Consider the following 19,867-nt stretch of genomic DNA (forward strand, 5'->3'; position numbering starts at 1 on the left):
AGGTTGTCTGGAAGCGGCCTTAGCTTCTAAGTATAATGGTATGATTTGTAGTACAATATGGGGTTGATATCGTTAACAGTTTTTTTCCCAGATGTGATTCTGGTGTTGAAGTAGTTTTCCTTAATGCTACACAAAAAAACCAACCCATGGTATATAGATTTATAAAGCATCTTAAAATTGTTATGGAAATATGCAGAGATACTCAGCATCTGAGCTGCATGTGTGCCAGCGTGTGTATTCACTTAAGAAGCCGGCTTTTACCCTGCATTTAGATCACTAGACTTAAGACTCAGTAAAATAAGAAAAGCTACTTTATTTATAGAAATACATATCAGATAGGAAAGGCATACCTAGTTCTAGCTAAGTTGGATGTGCAATGCCCAAACTTGGGTATTGCCCTCATGGCTCAGGAGAGACAGCAAAGACAAAGATGTCTCCTCTGTCTCGGACTGTCAGAGACAAAGGAAGGAGAGGCAGGTCAGTTTCTCTGAGTGTATCAGTTTACAATGGAAGGAAGTTAGGTAGAGAACAGCACAGGAAAGGTAGGCAAGCCTAGCCAGCTGGACCCTAACTCTGTGTTCCTTCTGTAATACAAACAAAAGAACCCAAACAGGAGTTGCTCTTGCCCCACTTCCAACAAAAAATGAGGAAGAGAAATAGCTTGGGAAGACAAAATGACTGTCCATAGGCTTCCCCCCTCCCTATCTGTTTTTTGGTGTTAGCCAGTGTCAACCTCCCTCCTGACTCTTTAAATTAGCACCCCATGCTGATTGCTCAGGAGGTGTGGATACAAGACAGCAGGAGAGCCAAAGAGAAGGATTGAGGTTAGTGCCAGTGCAGTGGCAAAAGAGATTGAAGGTTGCTGTTAATAACCACAAATGCTGTTCTTGGGGCTGATAATTTAGCGCTTAGAGGAAGATGGAGAGAGAATGATAATGCATAAATGACAGTGCTTACTTTGCCACTCTAGATTCAGGTGTACAAAGGCTCCTGACCCTTTATGCTGACCCACATTCTCAGCCAGAGTTTGTTACCATTTCAGATAGGACCACCAGTGGTGCCTGGTGCCCATTGGAGCTGGTAGGGTGGAAGGCAGAGAGGCCAACAGTAGGTGGAACCAGAGCCAATGATAGGTGTAGCCAACTAATGCTAGTTTTTTCCACATCCTTTTCCCTACTGAGGTCTACAGTGGAAACGCTGAGGAGCAGGAAGCTGGCAGGCAGGGCCACCCCTGGACTGGATCTAAGTAAGAAGGCAAGCAGGCTGGGCTGGGGGAGAGCAGGTTGACATTGCGACCACAGTTCAGCAAACTTTGTTCTGCTCTGTAATATCAAAGCATATACCGCACATAACTCATCATTTAATAACGGTAGTCTTACCTTTCTAATGCAGTGGATTAAGTGCCCCCCTTCAGCTCTGGCATCGTAATCAAAACCAGTGCTGTATTATGAAAACCACAGGCCCTTAGCTAGGGCCTCCTGGGCCTGTTTGATAATCTGGCCCTGATCAAAACAGCCTCAATCTCCGGGAGGAAAAAAATTATTAAAGTGCGGGCCATGTAAGAATATTCTAACACTGTTCTGCAACCTTTCCAAAGACTTCCTGAATGGAGCTTGTAAACTGCTGTTTGAGAACCTCTGCCCTAGAAGATTTGGGGGGGGGTAGTTAGCAAGGTTGTCAAAGGAGACAGCTCTGCTAACCGTTGTCACAGAAATGCTGCAGTCATATCAAAACAGCCACAGCAGTACTGAAGTCCTGCCCCAGGAAGTGGTACTGTTCCTGTTGCTCGTTCTCGTTTGCCACTGGCACCAATCAGGCAGAGGATGGAAGAGCTCTTAAGTTCCTTGGGCCACCTCCACTATTTCATGCTTCACTGTGACACACACACACCCTCCTTGGTTCCTACCCTTCTGAACTCCTTGCTTTGCTCCCTGGCTGATGAGAGCTTTTAGGTAGCGCATAATATGATTTATTATAAAGAGCAGTAATTTGTACTTGGAACATTTTGAGCATTTTTACAAATGAGGCGATATTGTCGCTGCCACTGCTTCCATGGCAACCTCTGGTTCCATTTGTTTCTGAGGGCTGCATGCTAATAATTAATATACTGATTTCATTCATGCAATGTGTGCTCAGAACACATGTGGAGGTGGCCACTGCTGGGATTTACCTGGGTTATATGAAATATTCATGGCTTAAGGAAACTAGAAGTAAATTATTTCCTCCCCCCACCCCCCAACTTCAGTCCTCAGGTAAGTTCTGTTAGATTTCCTAAAAGCATATGAGTGAGCCTATCAAGGCTTAATTTTATGAGTACCATTATCACTTTGGGTTCCTCTTGATTTCTCCTTTCAGATGCAACCGTGCTTGGGTCCTTGTTACATTTTGTTACATTGTTACATTGCAGCTCATGCAAAATGTAGCAGCTCGACTGCTCACTGTGGCAGGATATTGCCACCATGTTACGCTTCTGAAAGAATTGCACTGGTTTTCAGTTCATTACCAGGCTAGGTTAGGTGCTGGTTCTGGTTTATAGAGCCCTATACTGCTTGAGACCAGGATCTCTGCAAGATCATCTTTCCCTTTACATACCCAGTCAACCACTGCACTTTGCAAGTGAGGGCCTCCTACAGATACCATCTCATCAGGAGGTCTGTTCAGCACAATATAGGAATCTGACCTTTAGTGTTGTGGCACCTACCCTTTGGAATTCCCTCCTCTTAAATTTTAGATAGGTGCCATCTCCGCTGCCTTTTTGCTTTGACTTGAAGACCCTCCTCTTTCAACGAGCCTTTTAAGTAGAGATCTTTCCCAGACTACATCTGTATTGTTTTTAGATGTTTTCCTTGTTTTGTCGCTTCTGTGTCTGCCACCCTGGGCTCCTTTGGTACAAAGGGGGGGGTATAAATTTAAATAACAATAATACTAATTTTACAAAGGGAGGTAATAAAGCAGTAACTAGGACATCAAGCCTTTCTGGTGATCCAAGATGTACTGAGTGATAAACTGCACCTCCAGATGATCTCTTTATTGAAGATTTATCCTGATTTACTTGCGCAAAGCTTACTCAGAGGTTATACAATGTCCAGTCATTACTGAGCATTTGTTCTAATTTGTTTGAAGTATGACTGTAAACTCTTCCTGTTAATCATTTACTCATCCCCAACTTTTCCCCACATTTCCCCATCACTTTCTTAACTGCAAAAAGTTTTTTTTAAAAAGTGGGCTTGTTGCATCAGGGCAGCAGAGCAGTTTAATCCACTTTGATTGTGTAAACATAAAGTTTCACTGTGCCCTTGAATCCTGTACACAAAGTAAGGGCATTCTGGAGCTGACCAAAGATAGCTGATGCCAGGATGGAGCCACCTGTACTACTAAAGATTGTTTTAATTATGTAATTGATAAATGGTATTTTAATAACACATTTTATTTGTTCCAGTTTAGCTGTATTTTAAATTATATTTTAGGTTTGTAACTCACCCTGTGACTTGATTGTGATAAAGGGAGGATTAGAAAACTCTTAAACAATAAATACATAGTGGGAAACCTAATGATCTCTCAAAAGAAAGTCCCAGAGCAAGCACGGGGAACCTTTTTCAGCCCAAGAGCTGCATACCTTTCTGCGCAACATTTGGGGGGCAGATGGCAGCAGTGGGCAGAGTTAGAGGCAAAAGTGGGCAGAGCAAGACATGTAAAATTTACCTTTATACAGGCAGTCTAGTTTGTACACACACTCGTGCACCTCTCTGTATCTTCCATCCAGGCAATCAAAGAGTTATTATCAGAGGTCAAGGGCCCATTTCAGCCAGGCAAAAACACTCAAGGATGTGATGTAGCCAGGGGAAGGGGTGTGGCCTGGAGAAAGTACTAAGGGCCAGACAGAGAGGCCTGGAGGGCCACATTTGCTCCCCAAGGCTAAGAGTCCCCATTTCTGTGATAGAGGGTTGGGCTTAGGGACAGATAAATAACTGAGTCATGGAGCAAGGTGAGGACTCAAGTGGGAAGCCATTAATGGCAGTAATCAATGGCGGTTTGTCATGATGATGATTTACTACCTCCAGGACTGAAAAAAGAAAGACTAAAAAAGGCAAAAAAAATATGGCAATATAGAAAAGTTAATGGGGGGACATTTCAGCCTACCGGAACACTCTCTCAATGACCATAAGCTCGCCATATTTAAACTAACCTCAAAGGGAGGCTGCAGTGTGAACCGTTGATTTAAAATGCATCAAGACTGCATACATACCATACATTTAAAGTACATTTAGAATCATAGAATCTTAGAGTTGGAAGGAGCCTATAAAGCCATTGAGTCCAACGCCCTGCTCAGTGCAGGAATCCAACTTAAAGTATACCCAACAGGTGGCTGTCCAGCTGCTTCTGAAAGGTCTTCCACCAAAGAATTCTGGAACTATGGTTTACTTAAAGGTGCTAAGCATTGTAGCTCTGTGAAGGCTAAACTACACCTCCCACAATTCTTTGTGGGAAAGGCATGTGCTTTAAATGTATGGTGGGAATGTTCTCTGCAGTATAGAGGTGAGGCAAGACTTCAGTGATATACTGGAGAGCTCCTTACAGGGCTCAGGCTAGACGTAAGATGTTGCTTCAGCAACAGTCATCCTGTAGGTGAACCGTAATAGCAGCTGTACCTCTACCTCAGTGGCTAGCGTCCTCTTCAGCGAGCCTCTTCACTCAAAGGGGCCCAGCCTGCTATTGCAGTCACTGACTCAACAAAGCAAAGGATACTGTGGTTCCACTAGAGCAGAAGTTACCAATGTGGCATCTTTGGTGTTGTGGTGCCCTTGAGGTCTTCCCCAGGCACCCACAAAGCCTCTGATGCCCCACAGACACACAGAGACACTCACTGCCCCTGTGGCCATGAGGCAGGCTGCCTTTTTCTCACTTGAGAGAGAGCCCTCGCCAATCAGGGTCAACCACACTGAGCTAGATGGGCCAATGGTCTGGCTCAGCATAAGTCAGTTTCCTATGCTCCTAAAGAGATGCGCTTCCAGCTTTTGGGGGAAGGGATATAGCTCAGTGCTGGAGCACACGCATTGCGTGAAAAAGGCCCCAGGTGCAACCCCCAGCATCTCCATGGGCAAATCCTTCTCTGAAACCATGGAGGAGCTGCTGCTAGTCGGTGTAGACCATACTGGCTCTCTATAGAGCAGCTTCTTTCTGTTCCAGGGCCATGATACTGAGAGAGGAGGAGGCCCACCAGAAGATACTTTGCCTGCCACTCTTCCAGAAGCTGAAGCCTGCCCAGCTCGCTTAGCTGAAGGAATCCATAACAGAGAATGGCTTGCAGCAGGAGCCAGCAGCAGTGAAGGTGCTCATCATAACGAAAGTTAGATGCAAAGTACCAATTAGGTAATTGATGCCTGTGAATTATTCACTGCAAAGAGCTTGAAGACAGGGGTTAATGCACTGGGGTGGCACAAGTTCTTTATCCGATCCTGCTTCACACCTTGCAGCGCACTTAAAGACCATGCTGTCTCTCTCGGGTGCCTAAATCTGTCTCCTAGAGCCTGATCAGCAATTCCAGTGGAGGGAGGGAGGGAGGAGGAAAAGATGGCAAAAAGATTAAAGCTGCTGACAGTCCATACATTTTAAGCACATTTAAAGCAGATAACATCCCCCAGAGAATCTGGGAGTTGTAGTTTGTTAAGGGTGGTGGAAATTGTTGCTCTGTGAGGGATAAACTACAGTACTTGGATTCTTTGGGGAAAGCCATGTGCTTTGAAGTTACCTTTGAACCTGGGAGTTTCTGCATGCAAAGTAGATGCTCTGTCACTGAGCTACAGCCCTACCCTTAGTCTTCTTGCATATGCTGTGCAAAGTAGAAATTGTAAGGCAGTGGACCCTCTGCTTGTCTTGGGGGCCCTGATCAATGCCTGACCTTGCATCCCTCTGGAGCTGGCTAATGGAGTGCAAGGTTCCAGGTGCAAGGACCTTCCTTTTAAAGATATCCAGTCATCGAAGAGTGGGGAGGAATTTAGAGAGGATACAAATGCTCACTTTGGCTCTTGAGCCTGATGGTGCAAAGTGATAAATCTTGAAGCTGACTCAGGGCTTGCATGTCTATGCTGGACAAGCCTAGCTGCCTCGCAAGCTATGGTGCAATTGACCTTCTGTGGCTGGGCCTGCCTCCAAGAGTCACATCTTTCCTTGTAGAAGGGCAGGACAAGTGACTTGCAGAACATCACTATGGAAATAAGGACCAGGAATGGTTCTAGGCCAAGCAGTGGTCAGGTGGGGAGTGTTTGAGTGTGCACTCCATTTGTGCAACTTTTAGCAATCCTGTTTCTTTTTTTAAAAGTGGATTTGTTGCACTCGGGTGACAGAACACTTTAATCGACTTTAATTGTGCACACCTGAAGTTTCTAGTATGTGCTTGAATCAGTGCCGCAAAATCGGGACAATCTGTTCTGTAGGTACCCCAAGTGCTTTCCCCCCACCTTCTATTAATGAAAGCCCCATAGTATAAGGAAGCCACACTTCTAGCATGTCTCCAGCAGCAAGGTTGAGTTGGCTTCTTTCATTAAGACATGTCCCAATTTACATCTGTTTAATTAAAACCTCCCACTCGTGGGAACTTGCCCTTTGCAGGATCCTTCTTCTTTATTAACCTTCCTTTGTTCTATTAATTGCAGGTACAGACAAGGGAGGGGAAGGGAGGGGGAAAGAAATAAGAAATAAAGCTATTGGCAGCAGTAACAATGGATTTTTAAAATAAATACACCACCAGCTCCCACAGACCGTGCAAGAGAAAAAATCTGCTTTCAACAGTGCAGGGAGCTCTCAGACAAGACAGCAAGGATGAGTTGATGGACAGGTGGTTGTGTGTGTGAATGTGTGTGTGTGTGTGTGTGTGAGAGAGAGAGAGAGAGAGAGAGTGAGTGAGTGAGTGAGTGAGTGAGTGAGTGAGTGAGTGAGTGAGTGAGTGAGAGAGAGAGAGAGAGAGAGAGAGAGAGAGAGAGAGAGAGAGAGAGAGAGAGAGAGAGAGAGAGAGAGAGATCTTGCTCAGGGTAGCAAATTTTACCAGTATACCCACAACTGGAGTCAGACAATCCCAAATTAAAGCCACAAATCAAAAATTCAATTGCCACTGGGGATGGCCAAATGTTTTAGCCAGACTGGATTATTGTCATTATTAATCACTTCTACAGCATCATAAATATGGATGACCCTCAAAACATCCATGCCCGGTCCCAAACAGTTGCCACTGTTGAATAGTTCATTGCTAGGAAAAGTATGGCTAAAGGCCTTGTGGCCAGGATGTGCTCTCAGATAGCCAACCACTTCATCCTCCCACTCTCAAAAACCTGTTGCCCCACTAATGCAGCTGCTCACATGTGCAGGAGCTCCACTGAATATATGGAGCTCCCATGTACTCCAGGTTACCCTTCACTGCTTTAGGAGAAGGAGCAGCTCCACCAACTCATTCTTTTTCAGGAGAGGAACATCTCCTTGTGGAGTTATCTTATCTTCCTATTGATGATGATGATGATGATGATGATTTTATTATTATTATTTAGTCCATTTATATACCACTTATATTTATATAAAACTCTAAGCGGTGTACAGCAAGTCAAAACATCTTAAAACAACAACTGCAAAAGACAATCAATAAAATACAGTTAACTGAACAAAACATCCTCTTTAGTATCAATGTAATATAAACATTGCATATAAAATTAAGTACAAGAAATACATAACAGACTAAACAGAATATTCCCTACGTTTCAAGGAAAAACGAACATGTTAAAACAAGCTTATTTTTAAACATACTAGATTAAACAAATCAGATTTCTTAATCACAGTATAATAAAAAGCAAAACAATGACAACAGCCGGCCCCCATTATAACAGAATTTTATCTTACTACTGTTGGGAAAAGGAAAAAAATCGTTTAGTTTACTCAAACACACCCTTACAAAATCAGTACATTCATATTTAAACATATGAACATTCTAAACCAACATTGATGAGTGATGGGTGAATCTCTGAGCTTCAGTTTCTGGGTGTGTTTTTTTTTCATTTTTAAGTTCAGTTTTCCACATTTCTACATCAATTTGTGATTTTTAGTCCTCAGGAAAATGTAGTGTGCGTTTCTCCTAATATACACATTTTTATAGGGAAGTTTGTCTAATATGCACATTTATTTTGCTAAACATTTCCCCTAATATATACTATTGCATATTACTGCATGTTATTTTCACTAGCATATGCCTTTTTATGCACACATTCCCCTATTATGTGCATTGTTGTACCCATTATTTGGTTGCATTGCAAAATTTTGAGAAGTGCAAATGTCAAAGGAGGAACTCTGTTTCAGTTTGCATATTTTTTGAGGAAGTGCAAATTAGTTTCCCATTAAAATGCGAAAGGAACAAAATTTCTCCCCCTCCCTGCTGCTGTTGCTTTTCAAGAAGAACTGTAAGGGCCAATTTCTCTTACCTAGATTTTGATGGCTCGGATTAAGAAGGCATGGGGCCAATTTTCCTTTGGCTTTTTATGCTGTATTTGTTACATCTGAATGGGCATTTTACCACGTGTGTGTGTTGTCAGGTGCTTGTTTTAGCACAGGGCTGGAGAATCTGTGGCCCTCCAGATGTTGTTGGACTCCAACTCCCATCAGCCCCAAACAGCGTGGCTAGTGATGAGGGATGATGGGAGTTAGAGTCCAACAACATCTGGTGGGCCACAGGTTCCTTCCTTATCCCTGCTTTAGCATGCTGATACTCAGTGGCGGCTGATGGCTCCATATTAGTGGGGCAGTGGAATCTGCTCCAGGTTTTAGTCCAAACTTTCAAGGAGCTGTTCAAGGTGCTGAGAGCTCCTTCAAAGTTCAGACTAAAACCCAGAGCGTATTCCACTGCCCTGCTGACATGGAGTCACCTGCTGACACTGCTGATATCCACCACAACCCCTTGAAGTAAAGAGGACTAGAAATATTTTAGTCAGGCACCTAGGAATCTGGAATATATATTACATATTTCTGTGAAGTTACCATTTGATGCTGATTCTTAAACGAATAAAGTAAAATTCCTGGTTCTACTTTGGAACCTTTTATGATAATGCTCCTGTGCGCAAATCTGTCTTCTGAGTTGCTTCCCATGTGTCATTAGGTAGGGCTGATAGTAGGATTGAAGCAGCTGCCATTAGGCAATAGATACTGGAGGCTGGAGAAGCAGGGAATGGTGAGAGATAGCTGTGTAGGCCACAAGGACTGCACTGCACTCCCTAAGCTAGACTGCTGCCCTCAAGTGTTGTAGAGGACCCTGTCCCATTGCTGGTGTTGAAGTAAGATTCAGCTACTAGTCTGGTTGTCTTCTGCACATGGAAAGATGCGACTCCATCTTGTTCTTTGCCTCAGGCAGCATAGATTCTTCCGTCAGCCCTGCATGAAAGGCTCCATCTGCACTACAGAGTTAGGAGACACCAATTCCCTATGGCTTGCTGTTTGTGGAATGCCCTCCCCAGTGAGGTGTGTCTGTCTCTGTCACTATTGACTTTCAGGAGGAATTTGAAAACATTCCTGTTTACCCAGGCATTTGATAGCTGAAGGAGACTGTTTTTGGCAATCCAAAGATCAGGGAATGGAAGAATATTTTTAACTGTGACTACTGTGTTTAGCAGAGCCAGTGTGGTGTAGTGGTTAAGGTGTTGGACTACGACCAGGGTTCGAATCCCCACATAGCCATGAAGCTCACTGGGTGACCTTGGGCCAGTCACTGCCTCTCAGCCTCATGAAAACCCTATTCGTAGGGTCACCACAAAGCGGAATTGACTTGAAGGCAGTACACTTACATTTACTGTGTTTTAGTATGTTTTTAACTGTGACTGTGTTTTAGAATGCTTTAAACTGTTTTAGAATGTTCTTTCTTTTTTGTTATTGTTTTGTTGATATATTTGCCACCCTGGGCTCATTCGGGAGGAGGGGTGGGATATAATAATAATAATAATAATAATAATAATAATAATAATAATAATAATAATAATAATAATAATAATAATAATAATAAATAAATAAATAAATAAATAAATAAATAAAGAGGGTTGATTGTTAAACCCTTTTGGAATTCTAGCTTTCTGAGGGGAATAGAGGTTTCCTAACAACTCTCAGCACCTTTCACAAATTACAGTTCCCAGGATTCTTTGAGGGAAGCCAAGACTATTTAAAATGGCATAAGAGTGCTTTAAATGTACAGTGTGGATGGGTCAACTTTAAAACCTAGGATGCTTTCAGACTGTTGATATTTTGGGGTGGGTTTCAGTCACGTAGCAGCAAATTCAGGTTGTGAAGTTATAACTGATTGGGAGGTCTTATGCGACAAACCCTCTTCCCCAAAAGATTGGACTGTTTGCAACAAGGAAAGTGACAGGGAAATGTGCTGGATAGTGAGATAATCCTTCTTGTTTTGATGCAACATCATCTAACCTCCACATGAACAAATTAGCATGAATGCTTAACATATGAGTCATCTGGAAGTGTCCTTTAAATCATGACCTTCTTTGCACGGACAGTTTCTGTTCGCCATAGTCAGCACTAGTTCTCCTCCTGTGCTGATCTTGCTAAGTCCATGTGAAGCTAGTGTGGCAGCACCTACCCTATGGACCTCCTCTTATATATCAGACAGGTGCCTTCTCTATCATTATTACATTGCTTGTTGGAAATGTTCCTCTTTTGACAAGTTCTAAGTAGAGGATTTTTTAAAGCCCAGCTGGTATTTGTAATGGATTTGAATTGATTTTATATATATGGGTGTGTGTTCTGTTGTTTTAAATTTTTTGTGTGTGTGTATTTGTTTTTCTATATGCATAAATTCTATATATGTTTTTATTGTATTGTAAGTCACTTCCAGTTGCCTCATGGGAAGCTATTTATAAATAAAATAATCATCATCATAATGATAATAGCAGCAGCAACTTGAATGGGGATCACCTCTCACCCTTCCCCTGCCTGAATATGTAGCCTGTGAGTGTTTAGAGCCCTGATTAGAACAAAAGTGTAGTGGCAGATTCAGAAATGCAGAATCCCTTCATGATGGTCACAGCCACACACTCCCTTTTAAGATTATACAATCATCTATGATTACAGAATAATCTGGCCAGGGTTAAAATACTATTTTCTGCTTCTCTATCACTGTCGCCATTTGACTGTCCCTTCTCACTGTCTGAGCTTCGCTTGAATTACTGAGTTCAGTGTCTACACATTTATCTCCTGCTGATACCAAACTGCTTGATTGTGTAGATGGGATGCTATCATCAGCATTCACTGTCTCTTCTTCTGCAGTTACAGAATCCTCATGCTCCACAACTTGTCTTGGCTTGGCTTTTTGAAGTAGAAACTAATAAAGGCTTGCTTGCAATGGACACTCATTGGGACTCTTCTTAGTAGCTAACACATTCCCCTTTCATGCTGATTGGCTCATAGGACACTGGAAATAGAGGGGCTCTATTGGGACCTGGCTCCCTGAAAAGTAAGGGATCTAAGACTCCCTGGGACCCTGGACAAATATCCCCCTGGATTTTAAGCATCAACAACCCATTAAATGTGGCACCTGGATCACTTCTAGATGACCTGTTTATTAAGTATTCATCCTGGTTTGTTTGCAGGGAGGTTATACAGTGTCAACTGTTTATTGAGCATTCATTCTGATTTGTTTCTTGGGAGGTTAGATGGTCTTGTCAAGGAATTGTTATCCCACACTTTCTAGTGCATTTACCCATCACCTTCCTTACTGCAAAAAGTATTGTTTTTATTTGTTGGGGGGGGATTTTTTAATGCAAGAATGCCAAACCCACTTTAATTACACAACCTGAATTTGCTGGTATGCAATTGAATCTCTCCCACAAATTAACAACAGTCTGGAAGTGCCCCCACTTGGTCCTCCTCAGATTAAAGTTTATCCATTTGCATGTGATTGTTCCTGGCCTGGTGATAGATCTGAAGAGACTTACTGAAGGATCTTTCAGGCTGAAATGAGATATTACATGAAGATAATGTGTAACATTCCCCTGATGCTCCTTTTTAATAAACTAAAATAAATAAATAAACCCAACTGTTTCTAGAAGGGTAGACAGGATGAGAGAAGCAGCAGGATGCTTAACCCTTTTCCCACCAGTTGATTCTCATCTTCAAACTGAGCCCCTGCCCCCCACCTTGCTAGTGAAGTTCCAAGTGTGTGTTTTACTCTCACAAACACTGAGCTATTGAATTCTGTACATTATATCTAGTGGGCTGTTCTTGAGTTGAAGAGCCAGCGTCTTTCTATCTGAAATGCTTGTTCAAGGGCAGTTATGTTTGACTTGACGCAGCTATCAACTTCCCCTCACAGTCTGGGTTTCTTACATCTCCTTGGAGGGCTTAAAAGTGAATAGATTTCTAAAGAGCTTATGGATTTGGCATGAACAATGCCAGGATGATGGATAACATGAAAGGGGGTACTTGCTAAGTATACTTCCATTGGTCCATTGCATAACTCTCTTAAGGATGATGAGACGCTTGTAGCCAAAGAAGCGGTGCACTGTTTCATTCAGTAGGTGATTCCATCTCTCTGTCCTTTCTCTTCCTGATTCCTTCTGGCTTTCTCCACCTCTCTTTAGTCTTCGGGACTGTTCCATCTTCCAGATCTCGGGTCTAATTCCACTGCCATCACCTCCCCCACCAAAAACCCCCCTACTTCTCCTGGAGTGCTTCTTTGTCAAGCCTGTGATTCCATCTTTATTGACAGAAGGAATTCTGGGAAGGGAGGAGCCCAATGGCATCATGATAAGGCAGCAGCTCCCAAACTTCTTCCCCCCCCCTCCATGGACCACTTGAAAATTGCCAAAGTTTTTTTCCTCACTTAAAAATTGCAGATGGTCTTAGTGAACCACTTAATGATTTTGTTTGCCTGTTGCAGCAATTGTAATGCACTGTGCTAGATGCTGCATGATATTTCATTGTGTTTTTATTGCTTCTTTTATTTTTTATGTATTATATTTTATTGAATTCCACAGAATTCAGACTGTAATCTCTTCACCAGGGCTGCTGAGTCCCCCTCCCTAAATCTTTTTACAACCAAATGCTACTACTTTCTTTAAACAAGTTTTTAAGTGACTTGGGTTTAACTTCTTGTGAGAAAGAAATGAAATACATTTCATGGGAGAGTTAATATGTTTATTAAAAATGGCACTGTTCACAAACTCACGTGAAAATAAACTTAACATTTTTAGTACTACTATGTGATGTTCCACACCTGTATGTTCAGATGTTGTATGGGTTTGTAATATATGCTATATATGGTGAGTTAGTATATTAGAAGTGGTGAGTGTTGGGAGGGGGGAATGAGTGAGATAGAATGTTTGGCTGGTTTGTGATTGGCTGAATGAATGGTGGTTGAGAATTTATACTGGAGCACTTGACAGTTGACCATTAGGGAAGAGTTTGAAAAGTGATAGGGACTTGGTATAGATAGGGCTGGATATTTGAAGAGTGAGGGTGGGAAGAGCAGTTCTAGTGTGAGTAGGTAGGCAGGACATTATTATTGGTGTTAACTGAGCAATTTAATGAGTCTGCTTCATTCAGAAGTAAGCATTGTTGATTTGTAACCACATGCTTAAGAACCTGAACACAAATATTCCGGCAAAGTAAAATCTGTTCTTTAAATAAATTTGCTTGTTTTCAAGAAAACACCTGGTTATTCGGCCAGCTGCTGTAAGGACTGCTAAAAATAAACAAGAGTTATGAAAAAGCATCAAACTGTGGCAGTGAAATTACCTCGGAATTACAGTAGGAGGTTCAGGGGTTACCAATGTGACACAGATTGTTGAGGCCCTGGTCGCACTGTGGAATACGGAAATGACCCGGGCTATTGACACGATCGCTCCCGCGCGCCCCTTCCGCTGTAGAGCTCATACAGCTCCGTGGTATACCCCGGAGCTGAGAGCGATGAAACATGAGAGGAGGAGGCTGGAGTGCAGATGGAGGAAAACTCCCAGTGGATACAATCATGCCTTGGTAAGTGCCACCAATAAGTTGTATACAAAAGCGGTAAGGCCAGCAAAGAAGCTTTATTTTGCTGCCTCTATTAGATCATCCCTATGCCGCCCAGTGGAGCTTTTTAAAGTTGTGCGTGGGCTCTTACACTCTGGCCCCCATGATACTACAGAAACATCAGAAGCCTGCTGCAACGAAATTGCTGGACACTTTCAAGATAAGATCGCATGTATCCGCAGGGATGTTGACTCCGATGTTGCGACAGATGAATCCATTGAAGTATCCGGAGCACGGCCTTGTCCTTCATTATTGGTTGAGTTTCAGTTGGTACAGCTCGAGGAAGTGGACAAGGTGCTTGGAATGGTTTGGGCAACCACGTCTGTTCTGGATCCTTGCCCATCTTGGCTAGTGAAAGCTAGCAGGGCTGGGACCACCGGTTGGGCCAAGGAAGTGGTTAATGCCTCCTTGAGGGAGGGAGTAGTCCCTGGTAGCCTCAAGGAGGCAGTAGTGAGACCTCTTTTAAAGAAACCCTCCTTGGACCCAGATAATTTGAACAACTATAGGCCGGCTGTTCCATCCCTGCTAGCTTTTATTAGCCAAGAAGGGCAAGGATCCAGCACAGAAGTGGTTGCACGAACCTGTCCAAGCACCTTGTCAACGTCCTCAAGCTGCACCAACTGAAACTCATCCAAGAAATTGGGACAAGGCTGTGCTCTGGATACCTTGCTTGATTCACCTGCTCTAACACTGGAGTCTAAGTCCTGATGGATGCTAAAGATTTTATCCTGGAAGTGCCTAGCAAATTCATTACAGGTGGTTAATGCCTCCTTGAGGGAGGGAGTGGTCCCTGGTAGCCTCAAGGAGGCAGTAGTGAGACCTCTTTTAAAGAAACCCTCCCTGGACCCAGATAATTTAAACAACTATAGACCGGTGGCGAATGTCCCTTTTTTGGGCAAGATTTTGGAGCGGGTGGTTGCCAGCCAACTCCAGGCGCTCTTGGATGAAACCGATTATCTAGATCCATTTCAATCCGGTTTCAGGCCCGGTTTTGGCACCGAAACAGCCTTGGTCACCCTGTATGATGACCTGTGTCGGGAGAGGGACAGGGGGAGTGTGACTCTGTTGATTCTCCTTGATCTCTCAGCGGCGTTTGATACCATCGACCATGGTATCCTTCTGGGGAGACTCACGGAGTTGGGTGTCGGGGGCACTGCTTGGCAGTGGTTCCGCTCCTACTTCGCAGACCATCACCAGAAGGTAGTGCTTGGGGAACATCACTCGACACCATGGACTCTCCATTGTGGAGTCCCTCAGGGGTCGGTCTTGTCCCCCATGCTTTTCAACATCTACATGCAGCCGCTGGGTGCGGTCATCAGGAGTTTTGGAGTGCGTTGCCATCAATATGCTGATGACACGCAGCTCTATTTCTCCTTTTCATCTTCTTCAGGTGAGTCTGTTGATGTGCTGAACCGTTGCCTGACCGCGATAATGGACTGGATGAGAGCTAATAAACTGAGACTCAATCCAGACAAGACCGAGACACTGCTGGTGAACGCCTTCCCTGCTCAGATGGTGGATGTTCACCCTGTTCTGGATGGGGTTACACTCCCCCTGAAAGAACAGGTACGTAGTTTGGGGGTTCTTTTCAATTCTTCCTTGTCTCTCGAGGCCCAAGTGGCCTCGGTGGCACGGAATGCATTTTACCATCTTCGTCTGGTAGCCCAACTACGCCCCTATCTGGACAGGGACGACCTCGCCTCCGTTGTTCATGCTCTGGTAACTTCAAGATTGGATTACTGTAATGCGCTCTACGTAGGGCTGCCCTTGAAGACAGTTCGGAAGCTTCAGCTGGTGCAGAACGCGGCTGCCAGACTATTGACGAGGACCAGTCGGTTTTCGCATATAACACCTATTCTGGCGCGTCTGCACTGGCTCCCTATTTGCTTCCGGGCGAGATTCAAGGTGCTGGTTTTGACCTATAAAGCCTTATACGGCGTGGGACCTCAATACCTTGTGGAACGCCTCTCTCGCTATGAACCTACCCATTCACTTCGTTCAGAATCTAAGGCCCTCCTCCGGGTACCAGCTCATCGGGAAGCCCGGAGGGTGGTTACTAGATCTAGGGCCTTTTCTGTGGTGGCCCCTGAGTTGTGGAACAGCCTCCCCGAAGAGGTACGCCTGGCGCCTACACTTCTATCTTTCCGGCGCCAGGTAAAGACCTTTTTATGCTCCCAGGCATTTTAATCTTTTAATTTTCTTAATCTTTCTACTTTTAACATGTATCCTTCTTAATTTGTGTTGCATTTCGTTTTTGTTGTGCTTTCTGTTGTTTGTTTGTACATGTTTTTGTGATTTTTTACTATGATATATTGTATTTTATCTTGTTTGTTCACCGCCCTGAGAGCTATTCTGCTAAGGGCGGTATATAAATTGAAATAATAAATAAATAAATAAATAAATTACATTTAAAAATCTATCTTGAATGCATCTTCTGGATTTCTGTTACTTCATCCAGGGTTTCACCATGAAATATGCACATTTTTTCTAGTGTGCTGAGTGTACAGGGAAATTAATTCACAGTATGCAGTAATGAGATATGAGGCTAATCTATCCTTACCCTGGGTAGTGCTAGTGCCATCTCTACTTTTCTACTTCAGCAGAATCCTCTTCATTAGCTTTTTCTTCTTTCAAGAATGCTTGAGAATCCAATAACTGGGTTTCACTATCTCTCTCATCACCACATAATGATTCTGAAACAAAACCCAGACTGAATAAACTTGCTGACTTTTATTTTTTACTCTTTTTTTTAACTTATTTTTCTCACTTTTCTCTTCTGTGCTCCAGGCTTGTATTTGTGCTCCGTAAGGTTAATATCACCATAAAACAATGCCCAAATTCATGTTGACCTGTTCCAATGTGTTCTAGACCAAATAATAAGAAAAGTTGACATGTATTCCCATCTATTAGTTTTCTCTTATCTATTTATACTATGGTATACTATTCCTTTAAGAGAACTATAGGAAATGCTTGTTGAGCAAATGCAGACTGGGGCCTAGTAATTCCATAAACTGGGAACTGGGGCCTACTACTGGGCGTAGTAGTTCTATTCTTGAACTGAGACTCTCATGTGTATGTTGTATTAATATGTGTCAGTGCTTATAGAAGACTTGGATATGCTGAGATTTAGCAACAGGCATTATATTCCGTCTCTGGTCTATTGAGATACCAACATTTATTTTGTAATGTATTGTTTGTTTATTTCACAGTCCAGGTCCCCAGAGGCCCAGGCCCCCCAGAGGTCTGGGCTCCAGGGAGTTTGCCCCCCTGCCCCCCTCTCCTCAGCCCTGTCCATAGAAGAGCAACTTACAGGTTCGTTTTCTTGTGAGGGAAATAGTGGAGACTTATAGATTTGTTTTGCTTTTGTAATAAACTGATTTTTACAACTATATACAGGAAGACAATGAGGACATTGAACTTGTCAAGGATTATCAATAGCTCGGCACAGTCCTTAACCAAAATGGAGACAATAGTCAAGAAATCAGCAGAAGGCTAGGACTGGGGAGGGCAGCTATGAGAGAACTAGAAAAGGTCCTCAAATGCAAAGATGTATCACTGAACACTAAAGTCTGGATCATTCAGACCATGGTATTCCCGATCTCTATGTATGGATGTGAAAATTGGACAGTGAAAAAAGTGAGTAAGAGAAAAATCAACTAATTTGAAATGTGGTGTTGGAGGAGAGCTTTGGATGTTTGAACAAATTAAACCAGAACTATCACTAGAAGCTAAAATGATGAAACTGAGGTTGTCATACTTTGGACACATCATGAGAAGACACGATTCACTAGACAAGACAGTAATGCTGGGAAAAACAGAAGGGAGTGGAAAAAGAGGAAGGCCAAACAAGAGATGGATTGATTCCATAAAGGAAGCCACAGACCTGAACCTAGAAGAGGTGAACAGGGTGGTTCATGATAGATGCTCTTGGAGGTCACGGATTCATAGGGTCGCCATAAGTTGTAATAGACTTGAAGGCACATAACAACAACATAGGAAGAGCCATCAGCCATAAGAACATAACATAAGAGCATATAAAGAGCTTGCTGGATCAGGCCAGTGGGCCATCTAGCCCAGCATCTTGTTCTTACAGTGGCCACAGTATATTGTTTGTTTTTTCACAGTCCAGGCCCCCAAAAGCCTGGGTCTTCTCCCAGAGGTCTGAGCCCTGGGGAGTTTGCCTCCCTGCCCCCCTCTACTCAGCTCTGCTCTTCCCAGACATGCTGCAGACCACATGAATGAAGCTTACAGACTTCCAGTGGTCTGTGAACCACAGTTTTGGAACCCCTGTATTAAGGTATTGGCTGGCACTACCTCTAATAGTGCTGATGGGATTGTAAGGCCGATGAGAAAGAAGAGGAAGGCATTCACATGCTTAGGGCAGCCCTGAGGATTTCAGCAGTGGAGGCTGCTGGCACCAATGTCAGTGGGGCACTGAATCCACTCTGGGTTTTTGTTCAGACTTTCAAGGACTAAAACCCAAAGCTGATTCACTTATCCATTGACTTCAGAGCCAAAAGCCTCCACTGGGTTTGAAGAAATACAAAAATAGCTTTTAAATTGTCTTTATTTTGATTGATTTGATACATATACAGAAGGTACACAAAAGAAAGCTTAAGAAATACACAAATTCAGAAACCAATTGAAAGAAATTTTGTAACCTACTCCTGAGGTCTTTACATTCAAGCGGTATATAAATTTTGTTTAATAACTAACTAAATTCATCTTCTAGAAAGGTTTGCTCAGTAAGTCTTTCTATATTATATATTTCACACCGACATGTTCATTTCTCTGCACCGATCCAGTCTCAGAGTCTATTTCTCCATCAACAAACATTCAGGAATTCCGGATTGAGGATGGGGCTCTCTGCCATTGTCTTTCCTCTCCTTTTTTAGTTGATGTAAATAACGAAGTTGTATGAATCTGTTTTAGTTTGTCCTATAGCAAGTTTCAGCTGGTATGTTAGCTTTTCCGGCAACGCAATTTGCCAGACCTTCCCATATAAATAAATAACAATCCCCCCTTTTAAGAACAACTTAAAAAGGGGGAAAGGGGGGTAAGACTGAGCAAGCCAAGTAGCCAGAGGGATATTGACTGCCAGTTGGAAAAGGGGAAATGGAAACTGATGGGGGGGTGACGTATTCGTGTGTAATGCCTGTCTTGGACCTTTAACACGTACCAGCAGTAGGGAGCCTCAGGACCTGGGACCTGATGTGGCCCTGCAGACCTGTCTGTCTGGCCCCCAGGACTCTCACCAGCCCTGCTTTGCACCCTCCTTGAATGTTTTTGACTGGCTGGAATGTGTCTGTGAACATGGATAATGCCTCTTGCTTCCCTGAAGGGGGGAGAGTGAGAGTGAGAGTGAGAGTGAGAGAGAGAGAGAGAGAGAGTGAGTGAGTGAGTGAGAGAGAGAGAGAGAGAGAGAGAGAGAGAGAGAGAGAGAGAGAGAGGTGTGTGTGTGTGAGTGAGTGAGTGAGTTAAGTAGTTTAGTGTACAAAGGGGAAAATGTACATTCATTACTCCATCCAGTTTTGTCTCTGGCCCTGCCCAGCACTGATATGTGGCCCTTGGAAAGTTGCCCAGAAGGGAATCCCCTCTCCCAGTTTATAGTATCCAGGAGGAGGGTGTTATAGCTCAAGAGTTGTTTCTCTGTGGTGTAGAGCAAGTGATATCCATGGGAGCTGTTTACCAATATTGTGTAGTGGTTAGAGTGACGAACTAGGACCATGGAGACCAGGGTTCAAATTCCCATTTAGCCATAAAGCTCACTTGAGTGACTTAGGGCCGGTCTCTGTCTCCCAGCCGAACCTACCTCACAGGGTTG

At 43.4% G+C, this 19,867-nt stretch overlaps 1 protein-coding gene across 3 annotated transcripts in view; it reads left to right on the forward strand.

The window, feature by feature from the left end:
• LDLRAP1 (low density lipoprotein receptor adaptor protein 1) overlaps positions 1-19,867 on the forward strand; it is a 182,976-nt gene that overhangs the window by 33,526 nt on the left and 129,583 nt on the right. The gene's annotated exons all lie outside the window — the stretch shown is intronic.

Source organism: Rhineura floridana, chromosome 15 (assembly GCF_030035675.1).
Source record: "Rhineura floridana isolate rRhiFlo1 chromosome 15, rRhiFlo1.hap2, whole genome shotgun sequence".
Taxonomy (NCBI): Eukaryota; Metazoa; Chordata; class Lepidosauria; order Squamata; family Rhineuridae; genus Rhineura; species Rhineura floridana.